The following is an 18818-nucleotide window of genomic DNA, read 5'->3' on the forward strand; positions in this document are numbered from 1 at the left end:
GCTTTGTACCCATGGATTGGAGGTGATAGTGCGACTCTGCTCATTTGAAAGTTACAAGCGGCGAATCGCGCTTGTGCTGGGGAAAAGAAGGTGCCTCATCCCTGATAAATGTGCACAGAGGTCTGGAACCAGGGGCACGAGAACTTAGCTTGACTTGTGAGAGTCTGGGCCTCCAGACAGGAACTTTGGCCTGGTGGGGAAGATTCTGTCCGGAGCTTTCTTCTAGGAAACTGGGGCTTTGGGCCAAGGAGCTGGAGCTAGAACCCAGCGCCACTGGGGGAGTCCTTTTGCAGGAGCCAGAGCTGCGCCCACATAGCTCTGTTCCACAAGAATATTTATGGAGGCGAAAGGACAGCAACGTCGTCCCTGGGTGGGCTCGAACCACCAACCTTTCGGTTAACAGCCGAACGCGCTAGCCGATTGCGCCACAGAGACTGCTCAGCTGAGGGGGGGGAGGGGCCAAAGCCCGCAAAACTCAGGGTCCCGGCTGCTGGATCGGACGAGAAAGTTAGACTCTGCTCATCCAAGAGTTCCAAGAGATAAAAAGTGCTAGCGATGGGAAATAGGCCAGGAAGAGCAGCCTTCCCAAGTAAGTGTGTCCGCAGGTCTGCACGCGGGCCGCCCGGCAGAGGACACGTTTACCTGGAAAGATTCATTTGGCTTGGGTGGGCCTCCAGAAAGGAATCTTGCCACTGGTGGAGCTCTGCCCCCAAGGTGAGCGTAGCTTGCTTGGATCTGGGGACCTGGAGATCCGGATCCAGGCGTTCCAGTGGGCAGCCTGCGGCCAGGGGGGAACAGCGCTCCTGGAGCCCAATGTTAACCAGCAATCTCGGCACAGTCAGAACTTTGCCCGCTGTCTGGCGACACACTTAGGTCCGTGCAGTTGGGCAGGTGTGGGTGGGCGACGGCGTTTGCCCCACCCGGTCACCTCCCCCTGGGCCCGGCTAGCTCAGTCGGTAGAGCATGAGACTCTTACTCTCAGGGTCGTGGGTTCGAGCCCCACGTTGGGCGTGTGGTCTGTTTTGTTTGCTGCCGGGCTCCACCGCCTACGACATTAAGCTGCTCTGGACTCACTTACCGCCCTCATGGGGGTCTCGGGCGCGTCCCTGGTGGCCTAGTGCTTGGCGTTCAGCATTCTGCAAGAGTTATAAGAGTTCAGAAGTGCTAGTGGTGGGAAATAGAAGAAGAATGGCAGTCTTCCTAAGTCATTGTGTCTGTAGGGCCCCCAGGAGGGAACTCTTTTACCTGGCTAGGTGCAGTTTGCTTGTGAGGGTCGGGGCCTCCAGGAAGGAATCTTGCCCCTGGGGGAGCACTGGCCTCAGGTGTGGGTGGCTAGCTTGTTTCTGGAGGCCTGGAAATCTGGGCCCAGGGATTCCAGCTTCTCCAAGTCACCGAGTCACCTGGCAATACTGGGGCTTTGTACCCATGGATTGGAGGTGATAGTGCGACTCTGCTCATTTGAAAGTTACAAGCGGCGAATCGCGCTTGTGCTGGGGAAAAGAAGGTGCCTCATCCCTGATAAATGTGCACAGAGGTCTGGAACCAGGGGCACGAGAACTTAGCTTGACTTGTGAGAGTCTGGGCCTCCAGACAGGAACTTTGGCCTGGTGGGGAAGATTCTGTCCGGAGCTTTCTTCTAGGAAACTGGGGCTTTGGGCCAAGGAGCTGGAGCTAGAACCCAGCGCCACTGGGGGAGTCCTTTTGCAGGAGCCAGAGCTGCGCCCACATAGCTCTGTTCCACAAGAATATTTATGGAGGCGAAAGGACAGCAACGTCGTCCCTGGGTGGGCTCGAACCACCAACCTTTCGGTTAACAGCCGAACGCGCTAGCCGATTGCGCCACAGAGACTGCTCAGCTGAGGGGGGGGAGGGGCCAAAGCCCGCAAAACTCAGGGTCCCGGCTGCTGGATCGGACGAGAAAGTTAGACTCTGCTCATCCAAGAGTTCCAAGAGATAAAAAGTGCTAGCGATGGGAAATAGGCCAGGAAGAGCAGCCTTCCCAAGTAAGTGTGTCCGCAGGTCTGCACGCGGGCCGCCCGGCAGAGGACACGTTTACCTGGAAAGATTCATTTGGCTTGGGTGGGCCTCCAGAAAGGAATCTTGCCACTGGTGGAGCTCTGCCCCCAAGGTGAGCGTAGCTTGCTTGGATCTGGGGACCTGGAGATCCGGATCCAGGCGTTCCAGTGGGCAGCCTGCGGCCAGGGGGGAACAGCGCTCCTGGAGCCCAATGTTAACCAGCAATCTCGGCACAGTCAGAACTTTGCCCGCTGTCTGGCGACACACTTAGGTCCGTGCAGTTGGGCAGGTGTGGGTGGGCGACGGCGTTTGCCCCACCCGGTCACCTCCCCCTGGGCCCGGCTAGCTCAGTCGGTAGAGCATGAGACTCTTAATCTCAGGGTCGTGGGTTCGAGCCCCACGTTGGGCGTGAGGTCTGTTTTGTTTGCTGCCGGGCTCCACCGCCTACGACATTAAGCTGCTCTGGACTCACTTACCACCCTCATGGGGGTCTCGGGCGCGTCCCTGGTGGCCTAGTGCTTGGCGTTCAGCATTCTGCAAGAGTTATAAGAGTTCAGAAGTGCTAGTGGTGGGAAATAGAAGAAGAATGGCAGTCTTCCTAAGTCATTGTGTCTGTAGGGCCCCCAGGAGGGAACTCTTTTACCTGGCTAGGTGCAGTTTGCTTGTGAGGGTCGGGGCCTCCAGGAAGGAATCTTGCCCCTGGGGGAGCACTGGCCTCAGGTGTGGGTGGCTAGCTTGTTTCTGGAGGCCTGGAAATCTGGGCCCAGGGATTCCAGCTTCTCCAAGTCACCGAGTCACCTGGCAATACTGGGGCTTTGTACCCATGGATTGGAGGTGATAGTGCGACTCTGCTCATTTGAAAGTTACAAGCGGCGAATCGCGCTTGTGCTGGGGAAAAGAAGGTGCCTCATCCCTGATAAATGTGCACAGAGGTCTGGAACCAGGGGCACGAGAACTTAGCTTGACTTGTGAGAGTCTGGGCCTCCAGACAGGAACTTTGGCCTGGTGGGGAAGATTCTGTCCGGAGCTTTCTTCTAGGAAACTGGGGCTTTGGGCCAAGGAGCTGGAGCTAGAACCCAGCGCCACTGGGGGAGTCCTTTTGCAGGAGCCAGAGCTGCGCCCACATAGCTCTGTTCCACAAGAATATTTATGGAGGCGAAAGGACAGCAACGTCGTCCCTGGGTGGGCTCGAACCACCAACCTTTCGGTTAACAGCCGAACGCGCTAGCCGATTGCGCCACAGAGACTGCTCAGCTGAGGGGGGGGAGGGGCCAAAGCCCGCAAAACTCAGGGTCCCGGCTGCTGGATCGGACGAGAAAGTTAGACTCTGCTCATCCAAGAGTTCCAAGAGATAAAAAGTGCTAGCGATGGGAAATAGGCCAGGAAGAGCAGCCTTCCCAAGTAAGTGTGTCCGCAGGTCTGCACGCGGGCCGCCCGGCAGAGGACACGTTTACCTGGAAAGATTCATTTGGCTTGGGTGGGCCTCCAGAAAGGAATCTTGCCACTGGTGGAGCTCTGCCCCCAAGGTGAGCGTAGCTTGCTTGGATCTGGGGACCTGGAGATCCGGATCCAGGCGTTCCAGTGGGCAGCCTGCGGCCAGGGGGGAACAGCGCTCCTGGAGCCCAATGTTAACCAGCAATCTCGGCACAGTCAGAACTTTGCCCGCTGTCTGGCGACACACTTAGGTCCGTGCAGTTGGGCAGGTGTGGGTGGGCGACGGCGTTTGCCCCACCCGGTCACCTCCCCCTGGGCCCGGCTAGCTCAGTCGGTAGAGCATGAGACTCTTAATCTCAGGGTCGTGGGTTCGAGCCCCACGTTGGGCGTGAGGTCTGTTTTGTTTGCTGCCGGGCTCCACCGCCTACGACATTAAGCTGCTCTGGACTCACTTACCACCCTCATGGGGGTCTCGGGCGCGTCCCTGGTGGCCTAGTGCTTGGCGTTCAGCATTCTGCAAGAGTTATAAGAGTTCAGAAGTGCTAGTGGTGGGAAATAGAAGAAGAATGGCAGTCTTCCTAAGTCATTGTGTCTGTAGGGCCCCCAGGAGGGAACTCTTTTACCTGGCTAGGTGCAGTTTGCTTGTGAGGGTCGGGGCCTCCAGGAAGGAATCTTGCCCCTGGGGGAGCACTGGCCTCAGGTGTGGGTGGCTAGCTTGTTTCTGGAGGCCTGGAAATCTGGGCCCAGGGATTCCAGCTTCTCCAAGTCACCGAGTCACCTGGCAATACTGGGGCTTTGTACCCATGGATTGGAGGTGATAGTGCGACTCTGCTCATTTGAAAGTTACAAGCGGCGAATCGCGCTTGTGCTGGGGAAAAGAAGAGCAAAAGAAGGTGCCTCATCCCTGATAAATGTGCACAGAGGTCTGGAACCAGGGGCACGAGAACTTAGCTTGACTTGTGAGAGTCTGGGCCTCCAGACAGGAACTTTGGCCTGGTGGGGAAGATTCTGTCCGGAGCTTTCTTCTAGGAAACTGGGGCTTTGGGCCAAGGAGCTGGAGCTAGAACCCAGCGCCACTGGGGGAGTCCTTTTGCAGGAGCCAGAGCTGCGCCCACATAGCTCTGTTCCACAAGAATGTTTATGGAGGCGAAAGGACAGCAACGTCGTCCCTGGGTGGGCTCGAACCACCAACCTTTCGGTTAACAGCCGAACGCGCTAGCCGATTGCGCCACAGAGACTGCTCAGCTGAGGGGGGGGAGGGGCCAAAGCCCGCAAAACTCAGGGTCCCGGCTGCTGGATCGGACGAGAAAGTTAGACTCTGCTCATCCAAGAGTTCCAAGAGATAAAAAGTGCTAGCGATGGGAAATAGGCCAGGAAGAGCAGCCTTCCCAAGTAAGTGTGTCCGCAGGTCTGCACGCGGGCCGCCCGGCAGAGGACACGTTTACCTGGAAAGATTCATTTGGCTTGGGTGGGCCTCCAGAAAGGAATCTTGCCACTGGTGGAGCTCTGCCCCCAAGGTGAGCGTAGCTTGCTTGGATCTGGGGACCTGGAGATCCGGATCCAGGCGTTCCAGTGGGCAGCCTGCGGCCAGGGGGGAACAGCGCTCCTGGAGCCCAATGTTAACCAGCAATCTCGGCACAGTCAGAACTTTGCCCGCTGTCTGGCGACACACTTAGGTCCGTGCAGTTGGGCAGGTGTGGGTGGGCGACGGCGTTTGCCCCACCCGGTCACCTCCCCCTGGGCCCGGCTAGCTCAGTCGGTAGAGCATGAGACTCTTAATCTCAGGGTCGTGGGTTCGAGCCCCACGTTGGGCGTGAGGTCTGTTTTGTTTGCTGCCGGGCTCCACCGCCTACGACATTAAGCTGCTCTGGACTCACTTACCACCCTCATGGGGGTCTCGGGCGCGTCCCTGGTGGCCTAGTGCTTGGCGTTCAGCATTCTGCAAGAGTTATAAGAGTTCAGAAGTGCTAGTGGTGGGAAATAGAAGAAGAATGGCAGTCTTCCTAAGTCATTGTGTCTGTAGGGCCCCCAGGAGGGAACTCTTTTACCTGGCTAGGTGCAGTTTGCTTGTGAGGGTCGGGGCCTCCAGGAAGGAATCTTGCCCCTGGGGGAGCACTGGCCTCAGGTGTGGGTGGCTAGCTTGTTTCTGGAGGCCTGGAAATCTGGGCCCAGGGATTCCAGCTTCTCCAAGTCACCGAGTCACCTGGCAATACTGGGGCTTTGTACCCATGGATTGGAGGTGATAGTGCGACTCTGCTCATTTGAAAGTTACAAGCGGCGAATCGCGCTTGTGCTGGGGAAAAGAAGAGCAAAAGAAGGTGCCTCATCCCTGATAAATGTGCACAGAGGTCTGGAACCAGGGGCACGAGAACTTAGCTTGACTTGTGAGAGTCTGGGCCTCCAGACAGGAACTTTGGCCTGGTGGGGAAGATTCTGTCCGGAGCTTTCTTCTAGGAAACTGGGGCTTTGGGCCAAGGAGCTGGAGCTAGAACCCAGCGCCACTGGGGGAGTCCTTTTGCAGGAGCCAGAGCTGCGCCCACATAGCTCTGTTCCACAAGAATATTTATGGAGGCGAAAGGACAGCAACGTCGTCCCTGGGTGGGCTCGAACCACCAACCTTTCGGTTAACAGCCGAACGCGCTAGCCGATTGCGCCACAGAGACTGCTCAGCTGAGGGGGGGGAGGGGCCAAAGCCCGCAAAACTCAGGGTCCCGGCTGCTGGATCGGACGAGAAAGTTAGACTCTGCTCATCCAAGAGTTCCAAGAGATAAAAAGTGCTAGCGATGGGAAATAGGCCAGGAAGAGCAGCCTTCCCAAGTAAGTGTGTCCGCAGGTCTGCACGCGGGCCGCCCGGCAGAGGACACGTTTACCTGGAAAGATTCATTTGGCTTGGGTGGGCCTCCAGAAAGGAATCTTGCCACTGGTGGAGCTCTGCCCCCAAGGTGAGCGTAGCTTGCTTGGATCTGGGGACCTGGAGATCCGGATCCAGGCGTTCCAGTGGGCAGCCTGCGGCCAGGGGGGAACAGCGCTCCTGGAGCCCAATGTTAACCAGCAATCTCGGCACAGTCAGAACTTTGCCCGCTGTCTGGCGACACACTTAGGTCCGTGCAGTTGGGCAGGTGTGGGTGGGCGACGGCGTTTGCCCCACCCGGTCACCTCCCCCTGGGCCCGGCTAGCTCAGTCGGTAGAGCATGAGACTCTTAATCTCAGGGTCGTGGGTTCGAGCCCCACGTTGGGCGTGAGGTCTGTTTTGTTTGCTGCCGGGCTCCACCGCCTACGACATTAAGCTGCTCTGGACTCACTTACCACCCTCATGGGGGTCTCGGGCGCGTCCCTGGTGGCCTAGTGCTTGGCGTTCAGCATTCTGCAAGAGTTATAAGAGTTCAGAAGTGCTAGTGGTGGGAAATAGAAGAAGAATGGCAGTCTTCCTAAGTCATTGTGTCTGTAGGGCCCCCAGGAGGGAACTCTTTTACCTGGCTAGGTGCAGTTTGCTTGTGAGGGTCGGGGCCTCCAGGAAGGAATCTTGCCCCTGGGGGAGCACTGGCCTCAGGTGTGGGTGGCTAGCTTGTTTCTGGAGGCCTGGAAATCTGGGCCCAGGGATTCCAGCTTCTCCAAGTCACCGAGTCACCTGGCAATACTGGGGCTTTGTACCCATGGATTGGAGGTGATAGTGCGACTCTGCTCATTTGAAAGTTACAAGCGGCGAATCGCGCTTGTGCTGGGGAAAAAGAAGGTGCCTCATCCCTGATAAATGTGCACAGAGGTCTGGAACCAGGGGCACGAGAACTTAGCTTGACTTGTGAGAGTCTGGGCCTCCAGACAGGAACTTTGGCCTGGTGGGGAAGATTCTGTCCGGAGCTTTCTTCTAGGAAACTGGGGCTTTGGGCCAAGGAGCTGGAGCTAGAACCCAGCGCCACTGGGGGAGTCCTTTTGCAGGAGCCAGAGCTGCGCCCACATAGCTCTGTTCCACAAGAATATTTATGGAGGCGAAAGGACAGCAACGTCGTCCCTGGGTGGGCTCGAACCACCAACCTTTCGGTTAACAGCCGAACGCGCTAGCCGATTGCGCCACAGAGACTGCTCAGCTGAGGGGGGGGGGGAGGGGCCAAAGCCCGCAAAACTCAGGGTCCCGGCTGCTGGATCGGACGAGAAAGTTAGACTCTGCTCATCCAAGAGTTCCAAGAGATAAAAAGTGCTAGCGATGGGAAATAGGCCAGGAAGAGCAGCCTTCCCAAGTAAGTGTGTCCGCAGGTCTGCACGCGGGCCGCCCGGCAGAGGACACGTTTACCTGGAAAGATTCATTTGGCTTGGGTGGGCCTCCAGAAAGGAATCTTGCCACTGGTGGAGCTCTGCCCCCAAGGTGAGCGTAGCTTGCTTGGATCTGGGGACCTGGAGATCCGGATCCAGGCGTTCCAGTGGGCAGCCTGCGGCCAGGGGGGAACAGCGCTCCTGGAGCCCAATGTTAACCAGCAATCTCGGCACAGTCAGAACTTTGCCCGCTGTCTGGCGACACACTTAGGTCCGTGCAGTTGGGCAGGTGTGGGTGGGCGACGGCGTTTGCCCCACCCGGTCACCTCCCCCTGGGCCCGGCTAGCTCAGTCGGTAGAGCATGAGACTCTTAATCTCAGGGTCGTGGGTTCGAGCCCCACGTTGGGCGTGAGGTCTGTTTTGTTTGCTGCCGGGCTCCACCGCCTACGACATTAAGCTGCTCTGGACTCACTTACCACCCTCATGGGGGTCTCGGGCGCGTCCCTGGTGGCCTAGTGCTTGGCGTTCAGCATTCTGCAAGAGTTATAAGAGTTCAGAAGTGCTAGTGGTGGGAAATAGAAGAAGAATGGCAGTCTTCCTAAGTCATTGTGTCTGTAGGGCCCCCAGGAGGGAACTCTTTTACCTGGCTAGGTGCAGTTTGCTTGTGAGGGTCGGGGCCTCCAGGAAGGAATCTTGCCCCTGGGGGAGCACTGGCCTCAGGTGTGGGTGGCTAGCTTGTTTCTGGAGGCCTGGAAATCTGGGCCCAGGGATTCCAGCTTCTCCAAGTCACCGAGTCACCTGGCAATACTGGGGCTTTGTACCCATGGATTGGAGGTGATAGTGCGACTCTGCTCATTTGAAAGTTACAAGCGGCGAATCGCGCTTGTGCTGGGGAAAAGAAGAGCAAAAGAAGGTGCCTCATCCCTGATAAATGTGCACAGAGGTCTGGAACCAGGGGCACGAGAACTTAGCTTGACTTGTGAGAGTCTGGGCCTCCAGACAGGAACTTTGGCCTGGTGGGGAAGATTCTGTCCGGAGCTTTCTTCTAGGAAACTGGGGCTTTGGGCCAAGGAGCTGGAGCTAGAACCCAGCGCCACTGGGGGAGTCCTTTTGCAGGAGCCAGAGCTGCGCCCACATAGCTCTGTTCCACAAGAATGTTTATGGAGGCGAAAGGACAGCAACGTCGTCCCTGGGTGGGCTCGAACCACCAACCTTTCGGTTAACAGCCGAACGCGCTAGCCGATTGCGCCACAGAGACTGCTCAGCTGAGGGGGGGGAGGGGCCAAAGCCCGCAAAACTCAGGGTCCCGGCTGCTGGATCGGACGAGAAAGTTAGACTCTGCTCATCCAAGAGTTCCAAGAGATAAAAAGTGCTAGCGATGGGAAATAGGCCAGGAAGAGCAGCCTTCCCAAGTAAGTGTGTCCGCAGGTCTGCACGCGGGCCGCCCGGCAGAGGACACGTTTACCTGGAAAGATTCATTTGGCTTGGGTGGGCCTCCAGAAAGGAATCTTGCCACTGGTGGAGCTCTGCCCCCAAGGTGAGCGTAGCTTGCTTGGATCTGGGGACCTGGAGATCCGGATCCAGGCGTTCCAGTGGGCAGCCTGCGGCCAGGGGGGAACAGCGCTCCTGGAGCCCAATGTTAACCAGCAATCTCGGCACAGTCAGAACTTTGCCCGCTGTCTGGCGACACACTTAGGTCCGTGCAGTTGGGCAGGTGTGGGTGGGCGACGGCGTTTGCCCCACCCGGTCACCTCCCCCTGGGCCCGGCTAGCTCAGTCGGTAGAGCATGAGACTCTTAATCTCAGGGTCGTGGGTTCGAGCCCCACGTTGGGCGTGAGGTCTGTTTTGTTTGCTGCCGGGCTCCACCGCCTACGACATTAAGCTGCTCTGGACTCACTTACCACCCTCATGGGGGTCTCGGGCGCGTCCCTGGTGGCCTAGTGCTTGGCGTTCAGCATTCTGCAAGAGTTATAAGAGTTCAGAAGTGCTAGTGGTGGGAAATAGAAGAAGAATGGCAGTCTTCCTAAGTCATTGTGTCTGTAGGGCCCCCAGGAGGGAACTCTTTTACCTGGCTAGGTGCAGTTTGCTTGTGAGGGTCGGGGCCTCCAGGAAGGAATCTTGCCCCTGGGGGAGCACTGGCCTCAGGTGTGGGTGGCTAGCTTGTTTCTGGAGGCCTGGAAATCTGGGCCCAGGGATTCCAGCTTCTCCAAGTCACCGAGTCACCTGGCAATACTGGGGCTTTGTACCCATGGATTGGAGGTGATAGTGCGACTCTGCTCATTTGAAAGTTACAAGCGGCGAATCGCGCTTGTGCTGGGGAAAAGAAGAGCAAAAGAAGGTGCCTCATCCCTGATAAATGTGCACAGAGGTCTGGAACCAGGGGCACGAGAACTTAGCTTGACTTGTGAGAGTCTGGGCCTCCAGACAGGAACTTTGGCCTGGTGGGGAAGATTCTGTCCGGAGCTTTCTTCTAGGAAACTGGGGCTTTGGGCCAAGGAGCTGGAGCTAGAACCCAGCGCCACTGGGGGAGTCCTTTTGCAGGAGCCAGAGCTGCGCCCACATAGCTCTGTTCCACAAGAATATTTATGGAGGCGAAAGGACAGCAACGTCGTCCCTGGGTGGGCTCGAACCACCAACCTTTCGGTTAACAGCCGAACGCGCTAGCCGATTGCGCCACAGAGACTGCTCAGCTGAGGGGGGGGAGGGGCCAAAGCCCGCAAAACTCAGGGTCCCGGCTGCTGGATCGGACGAGAAAGTTAGACTCTGCTCATCCGAGAGTTCCAAGAGATAAAAAGTGCTAGCGATGGGAAATAGGCCAGGAAGAGCAGCCTTCCCAAGTAAGTGTGTCCGCAGGTCTGCACGCGGGCCGCCCGGCAGAGGACACGTTTACCTGGAAAGATTCATTTGGCTTGGGTGGGCCTCCAGAAAGGAATCTTGCCACTGGTGGAGCTCTGCCCCCAAGGTGAGCGTAGCTTGCTTGGATCTGGGGACCTGGAGATCCGGATCCAGGCGTTCCAGTGGGCAGCCTGCGGCCAGGGGGGAACAGCGCTCCTGGAGCCCAATGTTAACCAGCAATCTCGGCACAGTCAGAACTTTGCCCGCTGTCTGGCGACACACTTAGGTCCGTGCAGTTGGGCAGGTGTGGGTGGGCGACGGCGTTTGCCCCACCCGGTCACCTCCCCCTGGGCCCGGCTAGCTCAGTCGGTAGAGCATGAGACTCTTAATCTCAGGGTCGTGGGTTCGAGCCCCACGTTGGGCGTGAGGTCTGTTTTGTTTGCTGCCGGGCTCCACCGCCTACGACATTAAGCTGCTCTGGACTCACTTACCACCCTCATGGGGGTCTCGGGCGCGTCCCTGGTGGCCTAGTGCTTGGCGTTCAGCATTCTGCAAGAGTTATAAGAGTTCAGAAGTGCTAGTGGTGGGAAATAGAAGAAGAATGGCAGTCTTCCTAAGTCATTGTGTCTGTAGGGCCCCCAGGAGGGAACTCTTTTACCTGGCTAGGTGCAGTTTGCTTGTGAGGGTCGGGGCCTCCAGGAAGGAATCTTGCCCCTGGGGGAGCACTGGCCTCAGGTGTGGGTGGCTAGCTTGTTTCTGGAGGCCTGGAAATCTGGGCCCAGGGATTCCAGCTTCTCCAAGTCACCGAGTCACCTGGCAATACTGGGGCTTTGTACCCATGGATTGGAGGTGATAGTGCGACTCTGCTCATTTGAAAGTTACAAGCGGCGAATCGCGCTTGTGCTGGGGAAAAGAAGGTGCCTCATCCCTGATAAATGTGCACAGAGGTCTGGAACCAGGGGCACGAGAACTTAGCTTGACTTGTGAGAGTCTGGGCCTCCAGACAGGAACTTTGGCCTGGTGGGGAAGATTCTGTCCGGAGCTTTCTTCTAGGAAACTGGGGCTTTGGGCCAAGGAGCTGGAGCTAGAACCCAGCGCCACTGGGGGAGTCCTTTTGCAGGAGCCAGAGCTGCGCCCACATAGCTCTGTTCCACAAGAATATTTATGGAGGCGAAAGGACAGCAACGTCGTCCCTGGGTGGGCTCGAACCACCAACCTTTCGGTTAACAGCCGAACGCGCTAGCCGATTGCGCCACAGAGACTGCTCAGCTGAGGGGGGGGGAGGGGCCAAAGCCCGCAAAACTCAGGGTCCCGGCTGCTGGATCGGACGAGAAAGTTAGACTCTGCTCATCCAAGAGTTCCAAGAGATAAAAAGTGCTAGCGATGGGAAATAGGCCAGGAAGAGCAGCCTTCCCAAGTAAGTGTGTCCGCAGGTCTGCACGCGGGCCGCCCGGCAGAGGACACGTTTACCTGGAAAGATTCATTTGGCTTGGGTGGGCCTCCAGAAAGGAATCTTGCCACTGGTGGAGCTCTGCCCCCAAGGTGAGCGTAGCTTGCTTGGATCTGGGGACCTGGAGATCCGGATCCAGGCGTTCCAGTGGGCAGCCTGCGGCCAGGGGGGAACAGCGCTCCTGGAGCCCAATGTTAACCAGCAATCTCGGCACAGTCAGAACTTTGCCCGCTGTCTGGCGACACACTTAGGTCCGTGCAGTTGGGCAGGTGTGGGTGGGCGACGGCGTTTGCCCCACCCGGTCACCTCCCCCTGGGCCCGGCTAGCTCAGTCGGTAGAGCATGAGACTCTTAATCTCAGGGTCGTGGGTTCGAGCCCCACGTTGGGCGTGAGGTCTGTTTTGTTTGCTGCCGGGCTCCACCGCCTACGACATTAAGCTGCTCTGGACTCACTTACCACCCTCATGGGGGTCTCGGGCGCGTCCCTGGTGGCCTAGTGCTTGGCGTTCAGCATTCTGCAAGAGTTATAAGAGTTCAGAAGTGCTAGTGGTGGGAAATAGAAGAAGAATGGCAGTCTTCCTAAGTCATTGTGTCTGTAGGGCCCCCAGGAGGGAACTCTTTTACCTGGCTAGGTGCAGTTTGCTTGTGAGGGTCGGGGCCTCCAGGAAGGAATCTTGCCCCTGGGGGAGCACTGGCCTCAGGTGTGGGTGGCTAGCTTGTTTCTGGAGGCCTGGAAATCTGGGCCCAGGGATTCCAGCTTCTCCAAGTCACCGAGTCACCTGGCAATACTGGGGCTTTGTACCCATGGATTGGAGGTGATAGTGCGACTCTGCTCATTTGAAAGTTACAAGCGGCGAATCGCGCTTGTGCTGGGGAAAAGAAGAGCAAAAGAAGGTGCCTCATCCCTGATAAATGTGCACAGAGGTCTGGAACCAGGGGCACGAGAACTTAGCTTGACTTGTGAGAGTCTGGGCCTCCAGACAGGAACTTTGGCCTGGTGGGGAAGATTCTGTCCGGAGCTTTCTTCTAGGAAACTGGGGCTTTGGGCCAAGGAGCTGGAGCTAGAACCCAGCGCCACTGGGGGAGTCCTTTTGCAGGAGCCAGAGCTGCGCCCACATAGCTCTGTTCCACAAGAATATTTATGGAGGCGAAAGGACAGCAACGTCGTCCCTGGGTGGGCTCGAACCACCAACCTTTCGGTTAACAGCCGAACGCGCTAGCCGATTGCGCCACAGAGACTGCTCAGCTGAGGGGGGGGAGGGGCCAAAGCCCGCAAAACTCAGGGTCCCGGCTGCTGGATCGGACGAGAAAGTTAGACTCTGCTCATCCGAGAGTTCCAAGAGATAAAAAGTGCTAGCGATGGGAAATAGGCCAGGAAGAGCAGCCTTCCCAAGTAAGTGTGTCCGCAGGTCTGCACGCGGGCCGCCCGGCAGAGGACACGTTTACCTGGAAAGATTCATTTGGCTTGGGTGGGCCTCCAGAAAGGAATCTTGCCACTGGTGGAGCTCTGCCCCCAAGGTGAGCGTAGCTTGCTTGGATCTGGGGACCTGGAGATCCGGATCCAGGCGTTCCAGTGGGCAGCCTGCGGCCAGGGGGGAACAGCGCTCCTGGAGCCCAATGTTAACCAGCAATCTCGGCACAGTCAGAACTTTGCCCGCTGTCTGGCGACACACTTAGGTCCGTGCAGTTGGGCAGGTGTGGGTGGGCGACGGCGTTTGCCCCACCCGGTCACCTCCCCCTGGGCCCGGCTAGCTCAGTCGGTAGAGCATGAGACTCTTAATCTCAGGGTCGTGGGTTCGAGCCCCACGTTGGGCGTGAGGTCTGTTTTGTTTGCTGCCGGGCTCCACCGCCTACGACATTAAGCTGCTCTGGACTCACTTACCACCCTCATGGGGGTCTCGGGCGCGTCCCTGGTGGCCTAGTGCTTGGCGTTCAGCATTCTGCAAGAGTTATAAGAGTTCAGAAGTGCTAGTGGTGGGAAATAGAAGAAGAATGGCAGTCTTCCTAAGTCATTGTGTCTGTAGGGCCCCCAGGAGGGAACTCTTTTACCTGGCTAGGTGCAGTTTGCTTGTGAGGGTCGGGGCCTCCAGGAAGGAATCTTGCCCCTGGGGGAGCACTGGCCTCAGGTGTGGGTGGCTAGCTTGTTTCTGGAGGCCTGGAAATCTGGGCCCAGGGATTCCAGCTTCTCCAAGTCACCGAGTCACCTGGCAATACTGGGGCTTTGTACCCATGGATTGGAGGTGATAGTGCGACTCTGCTCATTTGAAAGTTACAAGCGGCGAATCGCGCTTGTGCTGGGGAAAAGAAGAGCAAAAGAAGGTGCCTCATCCCTGATAAATGTGCACAGAGGTCTGGAACCAGGGGCACGAGAACTTAGCTTGACTTGTGAGAGTCTGGGCCTCCAGACAGGAACTTTGGCCTGGTGGGGAAGATTCTGTCCGGAGCTTTCTTCTAGGAAACTGGGGCTTTGGGCCAAGGAGCTGGAGCTAGAACCCAGCGCCACTGGGGGAGTCCTTTTGCAGGAGCCAGAGCTGCGCCCACATAGCTCTGTTCCACAAGAATGTTTATGGAGGCGAAAGGACAGCAACGTCGTCCCTGGGTGGGCTCGAACCACCAACCTTTCGGTTAACAGCCGAACGCGCTAGCCGATTGCGCCACAGAGACTGCTCAGCTGAGGGGGGGGAGGGGCCAAAGCCCGCAAAACTCAGGGTCCCGGCTGCTGGATCGGACGAGAAAGTTAGACTCTGCTCATCCAAGAGTTCCAAGAGGTAAAAAGTGCTAGCGATGGGAAATAGGCCAGGAAGAGCAGCCTTCCCAAGTAAGTGTGTCCGCAGGTCTGCACGCGGGCCGCCCGGCAGAGGACACGTTTACCTGGAAAGATTCATTTGGCTTGGGTGGGCCTCCAGAAAGGAATCTTGCCACTGGTGGAGCTCTGCCCCCAAGGTGAGCGTAGCTTGCTTGGATCTGGGGACCTGGAGATCCGGATCCAGGCGTTCCAGTGGGCAGCCTGCGGCCAGGGGGGAACAGCGCTCCTGGAGCCCAATGTTAACCAGCAATCTCGGCACAGTCAGAACTTTGCCCGCTGTCTGGCGACACACTTAGGTCCGTGCAGTTGGGCAGGTGTGGGTGGGCGACGGCGTTTGCCCCACCCGGTCACCTCCCCCTGGGCCCGGCTAGCTCAGTCGGTAGAGCATGAGACTCTTAATCTCAGGGTCGTGGGTTCGAGCCCCACGTTGGGCGTGAGGTCTGTTTTGTTTGCTGCCGGGCTCCACCGCCTACGACATTAAGCTGCTCTGGACTCACTTACCACCCTCATGGGGGTCTCGGGCGCGTCCCTGGTGGCCTAGTGCTTGGCGTTCAGCATTCTGCAAGAGTTATAAGAGTTCAGAAGTGCTAGTGGTGGGAAATAGAAGAAGAATGGCAGTCTTCCTAAGTCATTGTGTCTGTAGGGCCCCCAGGAGGGAACTCTTTTACCTGGCTAGGTGCAGTTTGCTTGTGAGGGTCGGGGCCTCCAGGAAGGAATCTTGCCCCTGGGGGAGCACTGGCCTCAGGTGTGGGTGGCTAGCTTGTTTCTGGAGGCCTGGAAATCTGGGCCCAGGGATTCCAGCTTCTCCAAGTCACCGAGTCACCTGGCAATACTGGGGCTTTGTACCCATGGATTGGAGGTGATAGTGCGACTCTGCTCATTTGAAAGTTACAAGCGGCGAATCGCGCTTGTGCTGGGGAAAAGAAGAGCAAAAGAAGGTGCCTCATCCCTGATAAATGTGCACAGAGGTCTGGAACCAGGGGCACGAGAACTTAGCTTGACTTGTGAGAGTCTGGGCCTCCAGACAGGAACTTTGGCCTGGTGGGGAAGATTCTGTCCGGAGCTTTCTTCTAGGAAACTGGGGCTTTGGGCCAAGGAGCTGGAGCTAGAACCCAGCGCCACTGGGGGAGTCCTTTTGCAGGAGCCAGAGCTGCGCCCACATAGCTCTGTTCCACAAGAATATTTATGGAGGCGAAAGGACAGCAACGTCGTCCCTGGGTGGGCTCGAACCACCAACCTTTCGGTTAACAGCCGAACGCGCTAGCCGATTGCGCCACAGAGACTGCTCAGCTGAGGGGGGGGGGAAGGGGCCAAAGCCCGCAAAACTCAGGGTCCCGGCTGCTGGATCGGACGAGAAAGTTAGACTCTGCTCATCCAAGAGTTCCAAGAGATAAAAAGTGCTAGCGATGGGAAATAGGCCAGGAAGAGCAGCCTTCCCAAGTAAGTGTGTCCGCAGGTCTGCACGCGGGCCGCCCGGCAGAGGACACGTTTACCTGGAAAGATTCATTTGGCTTGGGTGGGCCTCCAGAAAGGAATCTTGCCACTGGTGGAGCTCTGCCCCCAAGGTGAGCGTAGCTTGCTTGGATCTGGGGACCTGGAGATCCGGATCCAGGCGTTCCAGTGGGCAGCCTGCGGCCAGGGGGGAACAGCGCTCCTGGAGCCCAATGTTAACCAGCAATCTCGGCACAGTCAGAACTTTGCCCGCTGTCTGACGACACACTTAGGTCCGTGCAGTTGGGCAGGTGTGGGTGGGCGACGGCGTTCGCCCCACCCGGTCACCTCCCCCTGGGCCCGGCTAGCTCAGTCGGTAGAGCATGAGACTCTTAATCTCAGGGTCGTGGGTTCGAGCCCCACGTTGGGCGTGAGGTCTGTTTTGTTTGCTGCAGTGCTCCACCGCCTACGACATTAAGCTGCTCTGGACTCACTCATCATGATGAAAAAGTTAGTCTCTGAAACAGGAGATATAAAATCGAAAAAGAATAGAAAAGAAGCTGAGCTGCTAACCCATAACACCATAGGGAGTGTCGAGGGGTAGGCAGTTTGCCTGTGAGGGTCGGGGCCTCCAGAAAGGAATGTTACTCCTGAGGGAGCACTGACTCATTTCTAGGGTCAGGAAATCTGGATCCAGTTCCAGGTCTTCCACGTCAATTAAGATATATCTTAAAACTTACACCTAACAATAATGAGGTGGAATGTCAACCATAAAGAAAATGTTAATATGGCTTTTCGGTTTGAGGAAGTGGAGAACCTGCTGCAACATGAAGAAAACACCTTTTTTAGTCACTCTTCTTATTTCTTACGCCTTTCACCTCTTGTTTCTCTGTGCCCTTAGTGTTTATAGGCTCTGTGATATCCTCCCTTGTTTGCACTTTTCTTTTGTTGGTGGTGAAGCTATTAAATTTGACTGCAACAGGAACTTGTATTTGGTTAGTAAAATGATATGAGTCGAATTCTTTTTTCTTGGTCTATGTTCAGCAGATATGGCCAAGCCTGAAATATACAATAACACCATGGTCTGTTACACATTGCATGAAAAGCGAAGTATACACTATGTAACAGGGCTAATGTTAGCTAACAAAGTTTCAGTTTTGAGATTACAAGTGCCTGGACTAGGAGCTGGGTTGCATGCTCTGACAGGTATGGTCTGATTTCCCTGACGTTGTATAGAGTGAATCTGCATCAGCGAGAGGTTGCTACAATGTGGTCAGTTACAATCAGCTGGTCACCTATTATCACTCCTAGGTTTCTCCTAAACTTGTTTAATTAAGAAATAGATTTTGAAACTTTGTAATTGTTTTTGCTGTTTTTTAAAATTGTCTACCATTTCACAGCATAACAGTATAATAGTTTCACAGAGTTTTCATACTTAAATATTGTCACTTATCCTTCATATGACAAAATAGCCAGAAGTGTAATGGAAACCGTGGTGGCCTCTCTCTTCTACCTGTAGAATGTGTGCACGATTTGCTGTAATTTCTTTGTTTTGTACAGGCACGGGCAATTCCATCCCTGTTTCTGTTGACTTTGTATTTGAATGTGTAAGCATAACGGACTACTCCCCCTATAGAGCCTATTCTCCCATCTCCCACTCACTGTTCAATTTAGAGGAAATCTTGCCATTCAAGTCTGCCAGCGGCAACAAAGCCCCATCGCTTCATCAAACGCAATATTCAAATTCAAATTCTGATTATGTAACAGAACATTTCATGTCTTGTGCTAAGATCAGAGCTTTGCTGGTTGCATATTGGTTAAATAACGGAACTCCATGATATTACTTTCAGGCCAATTTAGTTGATGTGAAGTTGTATTTAATATTTCCTCAGAGGTCAAGTATTGTTTGTTCTTTCCTCATAGGGCAGCTGAGGTTGTCAATCACCTGTAAGAATGACATACTCATCATTAGTGGTAAGTACTTAATGCACTGCTGCCCCCCCATCCTTTTCCCAAAAAACATGCGGAAGTCACATCATCTGGATGTCCCACAAATCAGCCAAATAAAGTGCCCAAACAGCTAGTGATTGATCAAGGACTGAAACCAAGAAGAGGTACGGTGCTTTCCATCATGAGGAGAACATGTGAACATGAAAACAAACCAAAATAGAATGCATCAAAACATGTAAAAAGCTTTTCTTTCTTTCACTAATAGCTTGACACGAGTTTCAAAATGTCAAAACTTGGGTTTTGATTTAGATATCTAATAAACACAAAGAGGAAGTTACTTGAGGCACTTGAAATTTATTCTTAAATGTAGCTACGTCAAATGCTTAAAGGTTTATCAAGGTCACCACAGGCATATTTGTGGTCCACTCTGAATATGCTTCAATGTAATGCCCCTCCTCACCAGCAGAGGGCTCAGCATACTGCAATGGTTGAAGCTTTTTTTCTTTTTTAGACAGTGGGGTCTGTCTATTGTTCTGTGGCTGCTTTTGAAATCTTCAAAATATTCAATTTTTAATCTGTCAAAAATGAGAAGGTTTGAGCACAGGGAAGGACATATCTCAGAGACCGCAGGCAGATGGTTCCAGTCAGT

General features: G+C 55.6%; 24 non-coding genes across 24 annotated transcripts; 12 read left to right on the plus strand and 12 right to left on the minus strand.

The window, feature by feature from the left end:
• Window positions 1–361: 361 nt before the first annotated feature.
• Window positions 362–435, minus strand: trnan-guu (transfer RNA asparagine (anticodon GUU)). Its single transcript has one exon. It is a non-coding gene; the product is annotated as a tRNA-Asn (tRNA).
• A 503-nt stretch (window positions 436–938) lies between these two features.
• Window positions 939–1011, plus strand: trnak-cuu (transfer RNA lysine (anticodon CUU)). The gene has a single exon. It is a non-coding gene; the product is annotated as a tRNA-Lys (tRNA).
• A 764-nt stretch (window positions 1012–1775) lies between these two features.
• trnan-guu (transfer RNA asparagine (anticodon GUU)) lies at window positions 1776–1849 on the minus strand. Its single transcript has one exon. It is a non-coding gene; the product is annotated as a tRNA-Asn (tRNA).
• A 503-nt stretch (window positions 1850–2352) lies between these two features.
• trnak-cuu (transfer RNA lysine (anticodon CUU)) lies at window positions 2353–2425 on the plus strand. The gene has a single exon. It is a non-coding gene; the product is annotated as a tRNA-Lys (tRNA).
• A 764-nt stretch (window positions 2426–3189) lies between these two features.
• Window positions 3190–3263, minus strand: trnan-guu (transfer RNA asparagine (anticodon GUU)). The gene has a single exon. It is a non-coding gene; the product is annotated as a tRNA-Asn (tRNA).
• A 503-nt stretch (window positions 3264–3766) lies between these two features.
• On the plus strand, window positions 3767–3839 carry trnak-cuu (transfer RNA lysine (anticodon CUU)). The gene has a single exon. It is a non-coding gene; the product is annotated as a tRNA-Lys (tRNA).
• A 775-nt stretch (window positions 3840–4614) lies between these two features.
• Window positions 4615–4688, minus strand: trnan-guu (transfer RNA asparagine (anticodon GUU)). Its single transcript has one exon. It is a non-coding gene; the product is annotated as a tRNA-Asn (tRNA).
• Window positions 4689–5191: 503 nt separating this feature from the next.
• On the plus strand, window positions 5192–5264 carry trnak-cuu (transfer RNA lysine (anticodon CUU)). Its single transcript has one exon. It is a non-coding gene; the product is annotated as a tRNA-Lys (tRNA).
• A 775-nt stretch (window positions 5265–6039) lies between these two features.
• trnan-guu (transfer RNA asparagine (anticodon GUU)) lies at window positions 6040–6113 on the minus strand. The gene has a single exon. It is a non-coding gene; the product is annotated as a tRNA-Asn (tRNA).
• Window positions 6114–6616: 503 nt separating this feature from the next.
• Window positions 6617–6689, plus strand: trnak-cuu (transfer RNA lysine (anticodon CUU)). The gene has a single exon. It is a non-coding gene; the product is annotated as a tRNA-Lys (tRNA).
• A 765-nt stretch (window positions 6690–7454) lies between these two features.
• Window positions 7455–7528, minus strand: trnan-guu (transfer RNA asparagine (anticodon GUU)). The gene has a single exon. It is a non-coding gene; the product is annotated as a tRNA-Asn (tRNA).
• A 506-nt stretch (window positions 7529–8034) lies between these two features.
• trnak-cuu (transfer RNA lysine (anticodon CUU)) lies at window positions 8035–8107 on the plus strand. The gene has a single exon. It is a non-coding gene; the product is annotated as a tRNA-Lys (tRNA).
• Window positions 8108–8882: 775 nt separating this feature from the next.
• Window positions 8883–8956, minus strand: trnan-guu (transfer RNA asparagine (anticodon GUU)). The gene has a single exon. It is a non-coding gene; the product is annotated as a tRNA-Asn (tRNA).
• A 503-nt stretch (window positions 8957–9459) lies between these two features.
• trnak-cuu (transfer RNA lysine (anticodon CUU)) lies at window positions 9460–9532 on the plus strand. Its single transcript has one exon. It is a non-coding gene; the product is annotated as a tRNA-Lys (tRNA).
• A 775-nt stretch (window positions 9533–10307) lies between these two features.
• Window positions 10308–10381, minus strand: trnan-guu (transfer RNA asparagine (anticodon GUU)). Its single transcript has one exon. It is a non-coding gene; the product is annotated as a tRNA-Asn (tRNA).
• A 503-nt stretch (window positions 10382–10884) lies between these two features.
• trnak-cuu (transfer RNA lysine (anticodon CUU)) lies at window positions 10885–10957 on the plus strand. Its single transcript has one exon. It is a non-coding gene; the product is annotated as a tRNA-Lys (tRNA).
• A 764-nt stretch (window positions 10958–11721) lies between these two features.
• On the minus strand, window positions 11722–11795 carry trnan-guu (transfer RNA asparagine (anticodon GUU)). Its single transcript has one exon. It is a non-coding gene; the product is annotated as a tRNA-Asn (tRNA).
• A 504-nt stretch (window positions 11796–12299) lies between these two features.
• Window positions 12300–12372, plus strand: trnak-cuu (transfer RNA lysine (anticodon CUU)). The gene has a single exon. It is a non-coding gene; the product is annotated as a tRNA-Lys (tRNA).
• A 775-nt stretch (window positions 12373–13147) lies between these two features.
• On the minus strand, window positions 13148–13221 carry trnan-guu (transfer RNA asparagine (anticodon GUU)). Its single transcript has one exon. It is a non-coding gene; the product is annotated as a tRNA-Asn (tRNA).
• Window positions 13222–13724: 503 nt separating this feature from the next.
• Window positions 13725–13797, plus strand: trnak-cuu (transfer RNA lysine (anticodon CUU)). The gene has a single exon. It is a non-coding gene; the product is annotated as a tRNA-Lys (tRNA).
• Window positions 13798–14572: 775 nt separating this feature from the next.
• On the minus strand, window positions 14573–14646 carry trnan-guu (transfer RNA asparagine (anticodon GUU)). Its single transcript has one exon. It is a non-coding gene; the product is annotated as a tRNA-Asn (tRNA).
• Window positions 14647–15149: 503 nt separating this feature from the next.
• trnak-cuu (transfer RNA lysine (anticodon CUU)) lies at window positions 15150–15222 on the plus strand. Its single transcript has one exon. It is a non-coding gene; the product is annotated as a tRNA-Lys (tRNA).
• A 775-nt stretch (window positions 15223–15997) lies between these two features.
• Window positions 15998–16071, minus strand: trnan-guu (transfer RNA asparagine (anticodon GUU)). The gene has a single exon. It is a non-coding gene; the product is annotated as a tRNA-Asn (tRNA).
• Window positions 16072–16577: 506 nt separating this feature from the next.
• trnak-cuu (transfer RNA lysine (anticodon CUU)) lies at window positions 16578–16650 on the plus strand. The gene has a single exon. It is a non-coding gene; the product is annotated as a tRNA-Lys (tRNA).
• Window positions 16651–18818: the final 2168 nt, after the last annotated feature.

Source organism: Chanos chanos, chromosome 9, assembly GCF_902362185.1.
Source record: "Chanos chanos chromosome 9, fChaCha1.1, whole genome shotgun sequence".
Taxonomy (NCBI): Eukaryota; Metazoa; Chordata; class Actinopteri; order Gonorynchiformes; family Chanidae; genus Chanos; species Chanos chanos.